Source organism: Schistocerca serialis, chromosome 5 (genome assembly GCF_023864345.2).
Source record: "Schistocerca serialis cubense isolate TAMUIC-IGC-003099 chromosome 5, iqSchSeri2.2, whole genome shotgun sequence".
NCBI classification, from domain to species: Eukaryota; Metazoa; Arthropoda; class Insecta; order Orthoptera; family Acrididae; genus Schistocerca; species Schistocerca serialis.
In genome coordinates, this window is record NC_064642.1 from 431,441,634 (window position 1) to 431,459,126 (window position 17,493).

General features: G+C 38.3%; 1 protein-coding gene across 1 annotated transcript in view; it reads left to right on the forward strand.

Annotated features, from left to right (window-relative positions):
* The window catches only part of LOC126480691 (glucose transporter type 1), a 321,263-nt gene that overhangs the window by 95,546 nt on the left and 208,224 nt on the right, over positions 1–17,493 (forward strand). The window lies entirely within an intron of this gene.

Genomic DNA, 17,493 nt, shown 5'->3' on the forward strand with positions numbered 1-17,493 from the left:
CACCATGTGGTTTATGGAGGTTGGTGTCTTATACAACTACTAGTCATTTTCCTTCCAGTTCCACTCACATATAGAGTGAGGGGAAAATGACTGTATGACTGTCCATTTGCCTCCTTGTGAGCCCTGATTTCTCTTACCTTGTCTTTGCAGTCCTTAAACAAAATTTACATTGGTGGCACGAGACTCATTCTGGAGCCAGTTGGAAATGCCTATTGTCTAAATTATCTTGATAGAGTTTTGCAAAAAGAATTTAGTCTTTCCTTCAGGGATTCCTGTTTAAGTTCCAGAAATGTGTCCGTAACACTCCTGTACTGATTGAATCTTCTGGTAACAAACCTAGCAGCATGCTTCTGAATTGCATCAGTGCCCTTCATTGCGACCTGATGGGGATCCCAAATTAGATTAGATTAGATTAGATTAGATTTACTATTCATTCCAATTGATCCGTAGTGAGGAGGTCCTCCAGGATGTGGAACATGTCAGAAAAACAACAATACATGACAAATATTTAAACTAAAACAAATAAGCTAATGTACCATTCCACAGGTCCCAAGTGGAATGATCGTCATTTTTTAATGAACACTAAGAGTCATTTTACAAATACTATTGCACTGAATTTAAAATAAAAAAGTTTTATATTTATTTATAAGGTAAGAAACATGTAATACAACTACTGTAATACTTATTTACAATGAACACATTACTGCACTGAAATGGTGCAGAAGTTAGATTATACTTACACACACACACACACACACACACACACACACACACACACACACACACAATTTTCAGTGAACACATTACTGCACTGAAATTGTGCAGAAGTTATGTTGTACTTATATACAAATCAGTTGGTTTTCCTCAGAAATTCATCAATGGAGTAGAAGGAGTTGGCCACCAATAAATCCTTTAGGCTTCTCTTAAACTGAATTTCATTGGTTGTTAAGCTTTTTATGGCTGCTGGCAAGTTATTGAAAATGTGTGTTCCTGAATAATGCACACCTTTTTGTACAAGACTAAGTGACTTTAAATCCTTGTGAAGATTATTCTTATTTCTAGTATTGATTCCATGAATTGAGCTGTTGGTTTGAAAAAGTGATATATTTTTAATGACAAATTTCATTAAGGAATAAATATATTGGGAAGCTGTAGTTAGTATCCCTAGTTCCCTAAACAGGCTTCTGCAGGATGTTCTTGAGTTCACACCACATATAATTCTTACTGCACGTTTTTGTGCCCGGAAAACTTTAGCTTGGCTTGATGAATTACCCCAGAAAATAATCCCATATGACATTATGGAATGAAAGTAAGCATAGTATGCCAGCTTTTTCATTTTTATATCCCCTATGTCTGACAAAATTCGCATTGCAAACAGAGATTTGTTAAGACGCTTCAGCAGTTCTGTGGTGTGCTCCTCCCAGTTGAATTTATTATCAAGCTGTAATCCCAAGAATTTAACACCGTCCACTTCTTCTATCTTCTTGTCATCATATGTTAGACATATACTCTTGGGACACCCCTTACAAGTTCTGAACTGCATGTAGTGTGTTTTTTCAAAGTTTAGTGACAAAGAATTGGCTAGGAACCAGTGATTAATGTCTACAAATATTTTATTGGCTGATCTTTCTAAGACTACACTTGATTTGCTATTTATTGCAATGTTTGTATCATCAGCAAACAAAACAAACTTGGCATCTGGTAATGTTACTGATGAAAGGTCATTGATATACACAAGAAAAAGTAAGGGCCCCAAAATGGAACCTTGTGGGACCCCACATGTAATTAGTTCCCAGTTGGATGATGCCTGATAGCTTGATACATGTCTCTTTCCTAATAACACCCTTTGTTTCCTGCCAGAGATATAAGATTTGAACCATTTTGCAGCATTTCCTGTTACACTATAATATTCTAGTTTACTTAAAAGGATATTGTGATTTACACAGTCAAATGCCTTTGACAGATCACAAAATATACCAGTTGCCAGCAATTTTTTGTCTAATGAATTAAGTACATTTTCACTGTAAGTGTAGATAGCCTTCTCAATATCAGAACCTTTTAGAAATCCAAACTGTGACTTTGACAGTATGTTATTTGAGATAAGATGGTTATAAAGACGACTGTACATTACTTTTTCGAAAATTTTTGAGAATGCTGGCAACAGTGAAATTGGACGGAAATTTGATGCTATTTCTTTATCTCCCTTCTTAAACAGTGGCTTAACTTCAGCATATTTCAGCCATTCGGGAAATATTCCACTGATAAACGACTGGTTACACAGATAGCTTAATATGTTACTTAGCTCAGAATCACATTCTTTAATTAACTTTGTTGATATTTCATCATACCCACTAGATGTTTTTGATTTTAAAGATTTTATGATGGACATTATTTCTGTTGGGGTAGTGAGGGTCAAATTCATATTATGGAAGTTACTTGAAATGTCTGGTCTAAGGTAATCCATAGCAGCATCTACCGAACCTGACAACCCCATCTTTTCAGTAACAGTTATAAAATGTTTGTTAAAAAGTTCTGCAACACTATACACATCTGTCACCAATGCATCATTTACTCTTAATGCTATTTGTTCCTCTTCATGTCTGGTTCTACCGGTCTCCTCCTTCACTATATCCCATATTGTCTTTATTTTGTTATCTGATATGACTATCTTTTCCTTGTAATATATTTGCTTTGACATCCGTATTACAGTCTTTAATATTTTGCAGTATTTCTTATAATGTGCTATAGCATCAACATTGGAAATGTTTCGGATTGACAGATACAGTTTTCTTTTTGTTTTACAAGATACCCCTATTCCTCGAGTAATCCATGGCTTCTTTGTAGACTTTGCTCTAACCTTGGTAAGTTTTGGGGGAAAGCAGTGTTCAAATAAGGTAAGCACTTTATTAGCAAAAATGTTATATTTTTCATTCATGCCATGAGCACTGTAAACATCAGTCCAGTGAATGTCTCTGAGGAGTGTCCTAAAATAATCAATTTTTGGCTTACTGATTACCCTCTTGAGCTCAGATTTAACAGATTTTATATCCTGTTCAGTATTAACATTTAACAGAAGGAACTGCATGTCATGGTCTGAGAGGCCATTGACTATTGGTTTTGTAATATAATTTTGTTCATTTGACTTTTCTATAAAGATATTATCAATGGCTGTTTGTGAGCAAGTGGTTATCCTAGTGGGGAACTTTACTGTGGGAATTAAGTTGAATGATAGTGTTACTAACTCAAATAGGTTCTTATTGGGAGAGTCTTTAAGGAAATCTACATTGAAATCACCAGCAACCACTATTTCTTTGTTTTTGGTTGTTAAATGGGCCAGTACAGCTTCAAGGTGGTTTACAAACAGATTAAAGTTACCTGCAGGTGCTCGATATACACTTAATATTATGAAAGATTTTTTGTGAAAATCTAATTCTGTTGCACATGCTTCCATATGCTGTTCTAGGCAAAATTTATGAATGTCTATGTTCTTAAATTTATGACAGTTCCTGATGAATGTGGCAACTCCTCCTTTCTCCATTTCTGATCTACAATAGTGAGATGCTAACCTAAACCCTGTAACACTTAAAAGTTCTATACCAGTGGTCACATGATGTTCAGAGAGGCAGATTATGTCAGCTGGGTTTGAAGACTCTAATTCATCTCTGCAGATAGTTAATTCATTAATTTTATTTCTCAGTCCTCGAATATTTTGATGCAAACACTTGAACAGTACTCTAGAATGGGTCACATAAGTGTTCTATACACAGACTCCTTTATAGATGAGCTACATTTTCCAAAAAATCTCCCAATAAGCCAAAATTGACCATCCATCTTCACTAGTAATGTCCTTACATGCTCTTTCCATTTCATATCACTTTTCAGTGTCGTGACTGGGTATTAAACTGATATGGCATTGTCAAACAGCACTCCACTAATTCTGTATTTGAATACTACAGGATTGTTCTTCCTACTGATCTGCATTATCTTACATTTTTCTCTATTTAGAGCAACCTGCCATTCAGCACACCAAATAAAAATTCTGTCAGTCATCCTTTATCCCTTTACAGTAGCTAATATAAAAATGAAAATAATCAATTCTTGAAAACAGAATTGTATAGATAAAAAAAAATCTACTCATAAAGTGGCAGCAGAAAAAACACACTTAAAGGTTCTCAAAATGTGTAAGCTTTCAGAGCCAGTGGCTCCTCCTCCTGGCAGAAGGGTTGAAGGGGAAGGAAGAGGGGTGAGGTAAAAAGACTGGTGAGGTTTGGGAAAAGGGGTGGAGTACAGAGAAGTCATCCAGAAACCTGGGTCAGGGGAGAAAAAAATTCGGAAATTTGTGGTAAGGTCTTAGGGGACCAAACTGCTGAGGTCGTCAGTCCCTCAGCTTCCACACTACTTAATCTAACTGAATCTAACTTATGCTAAGGACAACACACACAGCCATGCCCAAGTGAGGACTGGAACCTCCGATGGGGGTAGCTGTGTGAACCATTACAAGGCGCCCTAGACCGCACAGCTACCCCGCACAGTATCAGGGGAGACTTACTAGTTGGGATGAGAAGGAAAGACTGATTCTTTGGGACTGCACTGGTTGAGATTTGAAAACCTGGGAGATATGATAATAAGCAAGACAGAGATCATTGACAAATCATGATGCAAGAGTTAATAAGAGCAGAATGCTAAGTGAACTATATGTGTTAGATGTGGGAAGTGGAGAAAAATAGACAGGGCAGAAAATAAAAGTATAGAAAACTAAAAGCGAATGAAGGAAAAAAATAGTTACTGAGAATAAATGCTGAGGCTGAAGAAACTGAAGAAAATTACTAATGTAAAATAAGGCCAGGGGGTGGCAAGAACCAAGGACATGTCGTAATGGCAGTTCTCACATGCAGAGTTCAGAGAAACTGGTGTCTGGAGGAAGAATACAAATGTCACATTTGGTGAAACAGGTGCTGAGGTCATAAGTCGTGCTGTAGAGCATGATCTGCAACAGGATATTGTGTGTTGCCAGTATACACCCTCTGTCTATTCCCATTTGTCCTAACTGATAATTTGGTGGGAGTCATATTGGTGTAGAAGGCTGAACAGTGTTTACACAACAGCTGGTACATGCCCTGTATCATTTCACAGATGACACTCTTTGATAGCAAATGTTCTGCCAGTTTCAGGGCTGGTATACATCGTGGCAGGAGGGTGCGCAAGACAAGTCATACATTAGGGACAGGGGGGCCATAGTGTAGGGAAATGGGTGCAGAAGGACCTTAGGGTTTGATCAAGATGTTACGGAGATTGGGGAGGAGGGACAAAAAGCTGTGCTAGGTGTGGCAAGTAAAATGTTGGACAAAATGGACCTGATTTTATGAAGTCGTAGTCTTGTTGAAGTAGCGTATTGATATTAATAAGCTACTTTGACAAAGCTTTGACTTCCTTCCAATCTCTTCAACATCCTGGACAGACACTATGAGCCTTCTGCATCCATTTCCGTATCCTGTGGCTCCTACTGCTGTGACCATTCCCACTGTAAGATTTGGTTCCCTCCTTCCACCACCTATACCAGCCCTGTAACTGGTAAAACATCTACTATCTAAGGGAGAGCCACCTGTGAAACAACACACATCATGTACCAGCTGTTCTGTAAGCACTGTTCAACCTTCTATATAGGTGTGACTAGTGCAAAGTTAATAATTAGGATGAAGAGACATCGACAGATGGTGTTGTATACTGGAAACACATAATATACTTTTTCAGAGCAGACTCTAACACATGACAAGCATGTCCTCAGAGGCCATTTCACCACATGTGTCAACTGGATTCTTCCCCCAGACACCACTGCCTCAGAACTCCACAGGTGGGATCTGACTGACATGTTCTTGGTTCTCGCCATCCATTTGCCTTAATTTACATTTATTATTTTCTTCATTTTCTTCAGTCTCAGCATTTCTTCTCCGTAATTACCCTTTTCTTCATTCCCTTTTAGTTTCCTATGTATTATATCTTCTCACCTGTCAGTTTTCCTCCACCCCTACCTCTACCATATTTAATGCACTTAGCTTTCGCTCTTAACAACTCTTGCACCATGCTACTTTTGTCAGTAATCTCTGTCTTGCTTACTATCCTATCTTCTGTCCTTAAGCTCTCAGGTTTTCAAAATCGTCTAGTACAATCCTCAACAATCAGTCTTTCTCCTTGTCCTGTCCAGTAAGTCTTCCCTGATGCAGGGTACTGGGTGACTTTCCCAAAATCTCCGCATTTCCTAAACCTCACCTGACCTTTCCTTCATCTCACTTCCTTCCCTTTCAAGCCTTCTGCCAGAATAAGAAGCTACTGGCTCCAAAAGCTTCCACACTTTTTTAACCTTTACATGTGTTTCCTCCTCCTACTCACTTGGTGAGTAGATTTTTTAACCTATCCAATTATATTATACTTATTATGGTGACACTTTCCAGTATCTGGGAACCTATTCCATGTGCTCAGACCTATGTTAACAATTTGCAGTGGCAACTGTGTAGAACTTGTTCCTTAAATTATAAATATTCCAACACAGGGAGCAGAAAATGTTGGAGGATAAAACAAAATTCTTCCTTGAGATGTGGTTCCGAGTGTTTGACAGGCACAGTGAAGATTGAAACAGTTGCTTGCTGAACTTTGTTAATAAAAGAGTGTAAATAATTGGGCCTTCGCTAATCTACTGAATAGTATGTGTGTCAGGGCTCAAATTACATAACACAGAAATTCATAAAGGGGGGGGGGGGGGGGGGGGGGGAGAAAGAGAGAGAGAGAATACCTCATTAGCTACTCCTACAATTTATTGGAATACTTTAATTCAAGCATGTAAATTCCATTCAACTGTAATATTAGAAGTAGATATATCATGACTTTGCCAATATATGGATAGCTGATAGTGGTCTGCGTGAAATTAGATAAATGCTTTGTTCCAAGTATTAGATTAAAGCAGTGCGTGAGTAGTGTAGGAGGAAGAGCAGTGTTTTTCCTCTTTATTAAAGCAGCCGTTTTCTTTCCCCATACAATAAAAAAAATAATATAAAAGTTGTTACCATAACTTATCAGTTTGAGTAATTAGTGTTAGTCATTTGTTGTTGTTATACTTTATAACAGTGGGTGGCAATGGTTGCTACTGCCTGTTAATGTATTACATAACTTGATACATTTCCTGAAGGGTCTCCTCCATGATGGAATTTGTGGAATACAGTGTGTGAGTGAGTGAATTAATGAACAGAAAGTGTGGAAACAAAGAATTAGTATGTGTGTTAATGAAACACAGTTGATCCACCTTCAGCTGTTAGATAACGTACTGTTCCCCTTAATGCAGATAAAATTCAAGGACAAACTGTAGATTTAGTTGAGAAAATTTGAAAATAGAACTTTAGTTCTAACAAGTCAAAAATGAGTAATAATTAACAGTGTGGCTTGGTTTCATCATGAGTAAGGGTTGGATTTTAAATCCAAGGTTCCAGGATTCAATCCCCACTGATCAGTTTAGCTATTTTTGTGTCCCATGGCACCAAATTACAACCTCTCACTATGATGTGGAGAGTCAGTTTTACAATAATTATAATACACTTTAAAAAATCAGTGAAAACTATGGCCACATGATCATCATTTAGATGATAATTGCTACTTTTTTTAAACATACAAAGAATTGTACTTTACTATGTCCTTTACTATTTTCTCTCTCTCTCTCTCTCTCTCTCTCTCTCTCTCTCTCTCTCTCTCTCTATGACCCCATCATGGTCATGCAGAAGCTCTTACACATATTTCATGGAAATGCTGAGTTGAAAGAAGTTTTCTGTTAACAAAGTAATTTATGTTGCAAGGAACCCCTTGAGTCAAGTTCAGTCTTTAGTAAAGCTCATTTGAAAGAGTTGTGTTGACAATTATTAGAGGAATAATATTAGCTGTTAACGTCTTGCCATGTGCTTCACGAGGAAAACAGAAAATGGGTGTTTAGGAGGCGCAGAGATAAGCCTTCTTTGAGATGTGTGTATTATTACACTTTGCAAAATGGGCATCGTTGACATTCAAGAAATGATCAAAACAAATTATTAACTTGAACCATGAATACCAAATGAAAAATGGTGTGCTGCAGTGACCACAAAGACTCACACGAGTTAGTTGATCTTTGTACAACTCTCTTGGTGCCTCTAGTTTCCATGGTTTCTTTATAAGCATTTCCTCCTCAAATCATGATTGGTCAGAGTTGAAAAGAAATTCCTTACTGAACAATGGGTTAAGTTTGTGTATCTCATGCACAAATTTTTGGGCTGATTCAATATTTTGCAGTGCATCATCAAATTTACGTATTTTTTGAAATTTTGTTATCATATGTCTTCCGGTACTGTAGCACTTTTTGAAATTGTGCATCCTTCCACACATTCCCTTGCATTCACTGTGATGTATGTCACATGCAATTTGATGTGCATAACATAGTAGGTCACTATCTTGCACGTACTGCAAATTGTATCAAGCATCCTTGAAATATGCATATACCAGTTTTTGTAACAAGTGTGCCTTATCCTCCCTTGAATATCTGTAGTTTTCCTTATGCAGTATGTGGGGTCCTGCCCACTCGTCTTGTATAGGGTGCCTAAAGGCTGCAGCATTCTTGGAATGCTATACAACAATTCAAGTAAATCACATTAATAGTTTTTATTGTAAATAAGAAAATTGAGAATACTTAACTTTCGAATTTACAACAAGTGTTGCAAGCGATGGGTAACATGCAAATAGTAATGTTCTTCGCTATACACAATGTCCAAAGAAGCAATGGTACAGATCACTAATAACTGTTCTGTGAGTGCTGATCTACAATGGTGCTTATACTGTCTTATTACTGTCTGGCCGAGGCTGGCAGGAGTGGCGCTTATACTCACTCCTTGTAGAGGCTGCTCCTGTCATGGTGTGGTCTTAATTGGTGCACCATTGGCTAACATCGTCTCACTGCCTCTTCTCTTCTCTTCTCTTCTCTTCTTTTCTCTTCTCTTCTCTTGTGTTCTTCATCTTTGTTCCGACACTTGTGGTCATGCCAGAACACACTACAGTCATATTGCTGCAGACTTGAAATCTGTTCATAATTTTTTTTTGCTATGATGCAGATGATCTTCCACGTACATAATTATGTTCAGTACCTGCTTCTTGGATGACGATCGTCCTTTGCTGTGTTACACTGGAGATGGGATTTGTGGTTCCCTGTCTGACAAGGATGATGAACCACTTGGCTTGACAGCTGTTTCAATACACCCTCACTTGTTAAGCATATTTCGTCGTCATTGTACTACTCATGTGCATTGTCTGCACAGTTGAACATATGACACCATACATTTCATTGACTCATTTCGCAGGAATGCCAAAATTCCACCTGCCACTTCTTTCTCACACTGCAAATTTCCTTGAGTTTCTTTCTGATGAAATTTCAAGTTTGGTAACTGTTATTACAGATATGATGCAATTTTTGCTTTGTTTATCATTAGCATTACTGGTCTTTGTATCAAAACCACTAGCACTGTTGCACTTTTGTGAGTTACGTGTTGACTAAGCAGTTCAACTATACTCTGTAGCTTCATGCTGTGCTCACTATTGGATACCTCCAGTCCCGTCCCCTGTTGCAATTAGCAGTCAATATCATGGTAGCATGGTGGACAGTATGCGGGATATCGAATGCCATAATCATAATCGCCACACTCGAGGAGTTGCTTGTTCAAAGAAAAGAAAATTGTTCCAGAAATAAGTGTTTACAATGCAATACAGTTGTTAGGTAATTTATTTAAAAGTGAGAAACAACTGAATATGGTTATTACAAAACCAGTGATGTGCCATCAATAAGAATAGTAGCCTTAAAAAAAAGGAATCTGATGAAAATTAAGTGGCTAATATTAAAAGAAGAACAGTTCAAGAAATAAGAGCCCCAAAAAAGAAAGAATGGCTATAGAAAAGACAAAAGAAAAACCTGAAGTTTTAGATGTTGAATGTTGAAATTCCAAGTTTATCTAAGAAACTTACACTGAATCTTTCATTGTGAAGTTTAACATTTGACATAAATTTTATACCTTTAAAATTGTTATAATGTGTTAGGGAAAATTGTAAGTTTTCACTACATTACTATGTTAAAACAATTTATATTTTAATTGATGTGATGATAAATATGTCTGAAAATAGCATACCACATCCTGTGTGAGTTTAATGTTTCCATAGCATTTGATGAATGGTACACACCAAGTCATACATAGTTACATTATTCATGCTGACATGCAGTTTAAGTGATATGAGAATTTTTTCATTCAGTGTTCATTTCAACTAGCTTTCAGGTTCACAAAAAAAGTGTTTTGTCATTGTACCACACACATTTTAATAGAGGTAATGAAAAGTCTTGAATTTGATCCTGTGATAATGCGTAGACACCCTGTACGGCCATCATGCTGGGGCAAAGTGATGTCAGTTCATTGTCTAAGTGGGGCACTAACAATTACTTACCTCCTGTTTCTAGCCTTCTTGAATGAGTTATTAACTTTAGTAACCATACGTGTTATAATATCTGATGACCACACCATGTCTCTATTCAGATGCTGTCGATAAGGTCAGACCTATTTGCACCTACAAGGTCTAAAATATTTCTGTCACATGTGGATTGTTGAATTAGGTGCTCAAGACAGTTTTCAGAAAATGTATTCAAAAGTAATTTACAAGACTGTCTGCCTGTACCTTTGCAGTGAATCCGTAGATATTCCAGTCTGTACTCAGTATGTGTGGGGATATCCAACTAATATTTCCACACTACTGGCCGTAAACTTCCTTTGAATTACTAAAACTGTCACAACAGAATCAGTGGCCTGGTAAAAACATCCAACAATTAACTTTATTTCATCCGGACCTACTCTACGCCACCAGATAATTTCTCTGTCCCAATCAAATTTGACCTCAATAGAGAGAATATTTGTCAACTGCAATGAACACTTCCCCTCCCACAGCTTCTAATCTTTCTTCCCAATATACTTTCCATGACTTACTAAGTAGCTCAGTGCTATTTAGCAACTCTTGGAACATACAGTGGAACTTATTGGAATGACACTCCAGCTGTGGGAGACTGTTGCCATTGTAGAACTGTTGCGAACTGAACCACATACAATTGCACTAAGGCTTGATTTGCACGATGTGTGCCGTGTGGCACTGGGAAGGCACTTTAGGTGAATGGAGCCAGATCTACTTGAAGGTTGTGGCCGAGCAGTTCTGGGTGCTTCAGTCTGGAACCACGCGGCTGCTATGGTGGCAGGTTTGAATCCAGCCTCTGGCATGGATGTGTGTGATGTCCTTAGGTTAGTTAGGTTTAAGTAATTCTAAGTCTAGGGTACTGATGACCTCGTCCCATAGTGCTTGGAGCCATTTTTTAAGGTATGTTGCGTGTTGTGGAGCCTCTGGAGGAAAACTATATGCTGGATGCAGCAACTTATTTTGTCAAGAGAAGTGTTGTACACCTACAAGAGAGGTATGGCAGAAGAGCGATACCTGTAAATATAGGTAATTTTGACCCCGAAGTAATGAAGTTAAGAAAGGGAATGTTAATCGAGAGTTGAGACATTCCAGACAAGGATGAGTGGTGCTTGAGGAGTGTGAACCACAAGTGGCTGCAAGCTGCCTATAAGACTGTGATATGTAGGAGAGAGAGAGAGAGTGGATGAAAGAATTACTGTTTGAATCTGAGGTTTTATTTTTACTGTGGTGTCCATTGCCAGTAACACCCATGATCCAGTGTGAAATATGAGCAGGGGATGAAGCACCAGTGCATTCCTAGGTATTTACAACTGATAACAGAAATTGTATTAACCAGCAGTTATGTGATTAGATAATAGAAGAGAGTGATAGTCAATGCAGCGCAGGAATTGTGGTCGTACCAACAAGACTGCGGATGGATCTAGACAACACAGGTCCTGCTGTGATTACCATCACCTGAATAGCAAGACCATAACAGGTGGATCCTTTTACTGACCTTCCAATTCAGATGATACAGTTGCTGAAAGGTTCAAAGAAAACTTGAGTTTGATTTCAAACACACACACGACTCTTATGATAATAGTTGGTGATGACTTTAATTTACCCTTGATATGTTGACGAAAATAGATGTGTAATTCTGGAGGTACACATAAAATATCATCCAAAATTGTTCTAAACGCATTTCCTGAAAATTACTTTGAGCAGTTAGTTTATGAGCCCACGCGAATAATAAATGGTTGTGAAAACACACTTGACCTCTTAGCAACAAATAATCCTGAGTTAATAAAGAGCATCAAAACCGAGTAAGGAATTTGTGAACACAGAGTTGTCGTACCGAGATTGAATGTTGTAATCCCCAAATCTCCAAAAAATATACCTATTTAAAAAAGCAGATAAAAATTCACTTGACGCCTTCCTGAGAGACAATCTCCACTCGTTCCAAATTAATAATGTAAGTGTAGACCAGATGTGGCTTGGATTCAAAGAAATAGTATTGGCAGCAATTGAGAGAGTTATACCAAATAAATTAACAAACAATGGAGCTGATCCTCCTTGGTACACAAAATGGGTTAGAACACTTGTAGAAACAATGAACAAACATGCCAAATTTAAACAGACGCAAAATTCCAAAGATTGGCGATCTTTTACAGAAGCTCGAAACTTTAGTGCGGACTTCAATGCGAGATGCCTGTCAGAGATTCTGGTTGTATGTGAAGTAAGTTAGCAGAAGAAACATTCAATGCCTTCTCTGCATGATAGCAATGGAGATACTATTGAAGACAGTGCGGACAAAGCAGAGTTACTAAACACAGCCTTCCGAAATGCCTTCACTCAAGATGAAGAAGTAAATATTCCAGAATTCGAATTGAGAACAGCTGTCAACATGAGTATTGTAGAAGGAAATATCATCAGCTCCTCCTTTCTTGTATTTTGTGTACAAAAATGGATTGATAATTCATAATTCTGAGTTTAACATGTCGATTGTTGTATTTACATGGTACTTGATTAAACATAACACTCTAACTTCCTTTTGACGTTGTAGATGATGTAAACACAGGAGGTTCGTTAACTTTGTTTAATAGTCCTCTAACATTCTGATGAATGAGAGTAAATTTACTCAGACAAGTTTGTTGTTTGTATGACAGTTCATTTATCTGCCTGCATAAGGTATTATCAAAGGATTTCTCCTATTGGTGATGCTGCTTCACCATCGTGGCATGAGGCTGCAGAAGGCAACGAACACCACTGCATTAAAGGCACATAAGGTGTAGTCACACAACATCTGGCATGTAATTAAAAAAGCACTGTAATTATCTCTCCATTGGCAAAATATTCCAGATTAGTTCCCTGTTTGAGTGACTAATGTAAAAAATGGAGGCTTGTAAGTTACAAATGCTGCAACTGATAATTTTTATGTACTTGACATGAAGGAATCTTCCTTTGATCTGATGTAGTCATATTTGTGACTTGAAGGAAGTCAGTTGATTGAAACTGGCTCTTGACAAATAAGCATGCATTACATCAACTTTTGATGGTTTTATGATGCTGTTCTTTAAGTGAAGTGTACATCTTTCACTTCTTTTCTCAGTACACACTCCTCTCTATAGAACATGAAGAATATATTTCATATGATGTGGTGTAGAAATAGTTTGTGTTGTTTTTTGATGGCTCGAAACGCAATTATATGTAGTGATTGTCACATTACTGGGTCTGATCACTTGCAATTTTACAAGCTGTCAGATGTACATCCACTTTTCATATAATCGTCGTCATACTTGGCTATGGAACGAAAGAAACCTGTCATATGGAAGATGAGTCCTGCTTCATAGATTTCAGCATGATTCTTTGTGGATGTGCATTTGAGAGGGAGCTCTTACTTTTACAGCAACACTGTCCTGCTGTTGTTTACTTACTAGGATGAGTTGAATGAATAGTACATGACAGACAGCAATAAGAAGCCAATTTGGGGTTGGGGGGGGGGGGGGGTGTTCAGAGAGGATTGACCAGTCAGCTTTCACAAATATCAGTGAAATAAGACTTTAATTGTTGTTTAGACTGTGTGAATTCCAAATTCCCTGCCATTTGGCTGCCCTGTATGCTGATAAAATCTTAGTTATTTATAGAAAAGTAATTTAATTTTCAGACAGTGTGGAATTAGTTTTAAGTATAAAAGGATAATACATTTTATTTTTATGAAGCCAGACCAGTCCTAAGTGTGGACAGAATGATGCAAGAAGCCAGAGTTAGGAGAAGTGTAAGTCAGTGATAGACATTGTCATCAGTAAAAACTCTACTCACCAAGTGACAGCACAACACACACATAAAAGAGGGTTGTAATTAGGCAAGCTTTTGCAGCCATTGGCTCCTTATTTGGGCAGCAAGGTTGAAGGGGAAGCAGGAGGGGTGAAGGAAAAGGACTGAAGAGGTCTAAGAAAAGGGTAGATTTCAGGAAAGTCACCCAGAACGTTGGTTTAGGGGAGACTTACCACATGGGATGAGAAGAAGAGTCATTGTTGGGAACTGCATTGGACAAGATTTGAAAACCAGAGAGCTTAAAGGTGGAAGACCAGGTAATATGCAAAACAGAGATTACTGATCAAACAACATACATGAGTCAATAAAAGTGAAAAGCTAACTGCATTGTACGTAACAGAGGTGGGAGATGGGCCACAAAAATAGACGGGTAACACAATGAAAGATCTAGAAAACTAAAATGAAGTGAGGAAAAGAGTAGTTACTGTGAAGAAATGCTGAGATGGAAGAAATTAACATAAATTAAGGCCAGGTGGATGGAGAGAACCAAGGACATGTTGTGGTTCTAGTTCCCACCTGCGGAGTTTTGAGAAACTGGTGTCTGGGGGAAGGATCCAGGTGGTGGGTGTGAAGAAACAGGCACTGAAGTCACAATTGTCACATTGTAGAGCACACTCTGCAACAGGGTATTGTGTGATGCCACTATACACCCTCTGTGTATGCCCATTCATCCTAACTGATAATTTAGTGGTAGTCATGCTGATGTAAAAGGCCAAACAGTGTTTACATAACAGCTGGTATATGACGTGTCTTCTCACAGATGGCTGTCTCTTTGATGGTATATGTTCTGCCAGTTACGGAGCTGCTGTAGATGGAGGTAGGAGGGTGCATAGGACAAGTACTGCAGTGGGGATGGTCACAGGGGTAGGACCCATAGGATAGGGAGATGGGTGCAGGAGGAGCATAAGGTCTGACAAGAATATTGCAGAGATTGGGAGGGAGACGAAAAGCTTTTTAGGCGTGGTGGACAAGATTTTAGACAGAATGGATCTCGTTTCAGGGCATGATTTTAGGAAGTCATGGCTCTGTTGAAGTAGCTAATTAATACATTCCAGACCATGAGAATACTGATTTTCCTGTGATGTGCTCAGAAGTTTTTTTTTTTTTGAGGGATCAGCAGTACCAGGATTCATACTGATCCCTGTGACCGTCCCTTCTGCAAGACTTGCCCTATGTGCCTTCCTACAACTGCCTATAGCAGCTCTGTAACTGGTGAAATACATACTATTAGAGAGAGCCACTTGTGAAACAACACACCCTATACTAGCTGTTACATAAACACTGTACGGTCCTTCATGTCAGCATGACTACCACCAAATTGTCAATTAGGATGAATGGGTGTAGGCAGAGGGTGTATACTAGCAACATGCAATCTCCTGTTGCAGACAGATGCCTATTTCACCACATGCACCATCTGGATTCTTCCCACAGACATCAGTTTCTCAGAACTCTACAGGTGGGAACTAGCACTACAACATGTGCTTGGTTTCTGCCATCCATCTGGCCTCAATATAAATTGATTTCTTCTGTCTCAGCATTTCTTCACAGTAACTACTCTTTTCTTCACTCTGTTTTAGTTTTCTGAATGTTTCATTGTGTTACATACAATGCAGTTAGCTTTTCACTCTTATTAACTCATGTGTTATGTTTAAGCAGTAGTCTCTGTTGCATAGTATCCTGTCTTCCACCTTTACGCTCTCAGGTTTTCAAATCTCATCTGATGCAGTCCTCAGCAATCACTTTCCTTCTCATCCCATCCGGTAAATCTCCCCTGACCTGCGGTTCTGGGTGACTTTCCCGAAATCTACCTCTTTCCCTAAATGTCTCCAGTCCTTTTCCTTTACCCCTCTTTCTTCCCCTTCAACCCTTCTGCCTGGAGAAGGAGCCACTGGCTCCAAAAGCTTGCCTAATTACAACCCTCTTTTATGTATGTGTTCTGCCGCCACTTGGTGAGTAGATTTTTTATCTATCCAGTTAAATTATTTTATCAAAAATTGATTGTATTCGTTGTTACATTGTCATCAATGATGTTTAATTTGTATATTCCCCAATGAATGGAGTAACAGACTATCTCAACATGCAGTAATTTGTCAAGGACAGAAAACAAACAGCATATGGTTCCTTCATGGCATATTAGTGCTTGCTGAAAGTGAATTAGAATTGAGTCATTTGCTGAATGACATGGAAATGTCTCTAGCTGACAGTTGTAATATGTGATAAAGAAAAAGAAAACTGAGGTAATGGTGTGGAAATTCAGGATGATAGATGTAGAACTTGGGCACAAGATGCTTGAAGAAGTGGATAAATTTTGATATCTAAAAACTAGAGAATAAAGTTAAAGATACAAGAAACACTTTGTGGTAAAGTTTACAAAAGACAAAAGAATCTTCTATAAGAAGAAACAAACACTAACATTCAAATAGAAAAAGTTAATGATTTGTAATGTTTGTTCACAGCTTTGTGTAGGTGAGAAGTATGAATAATGGAGTAAGGTGCAGCTGAAATGATCATAAGCCATGAAAATGTGGTATTACGGGGGACTATTGAAGATTGGCAGACATACTGATTAATTTAATTCGCAGTTGCGAATAAGGACTACTATTAGTTGTAGAATGGAATGATGACAGTGAAAATTTGGGGCAGATTGGGACTCGAACCTGGGTTTCCCACTTATTGCGAGCATTTGCCTTACCATTTTGCTATCCGTGCATGACTCATGGCCAGACGCAAACTTCCGTATGTCATCAGCCATGCATCTACAACCTGAACTCGTACATCAATTATGTATATTCCCATACAGGTCAGACGTTGTACTTGAAAGTCGCTTACACGGGATCGGCAAATAAATTTGATTTTGCAGTGCCTGTGTTGTTCTGATTATGATGTGAAGTTCCTTTGGACATTCATGGGTATGGAAGTTTGGGTCTCACTGTTAGTCATGCACGGATAGCCGAATGATGATGGGATTGCTCGTGATAAGCAGGAAATCCGGGTTCGAGTCCTGGTCTGGCACAAATCTTCATCATTGTCATTCCATTGTACAGCTGAGGGTAGTCCTTATTCACAATTGCAAATTCATTTGATATGTTTCGTAATGGCTGTGCCAAAGGAGCTTTAATCATAATCAGAACAACACATGTACTGCAATACCGTATATTGATCAATGTTCTGCAG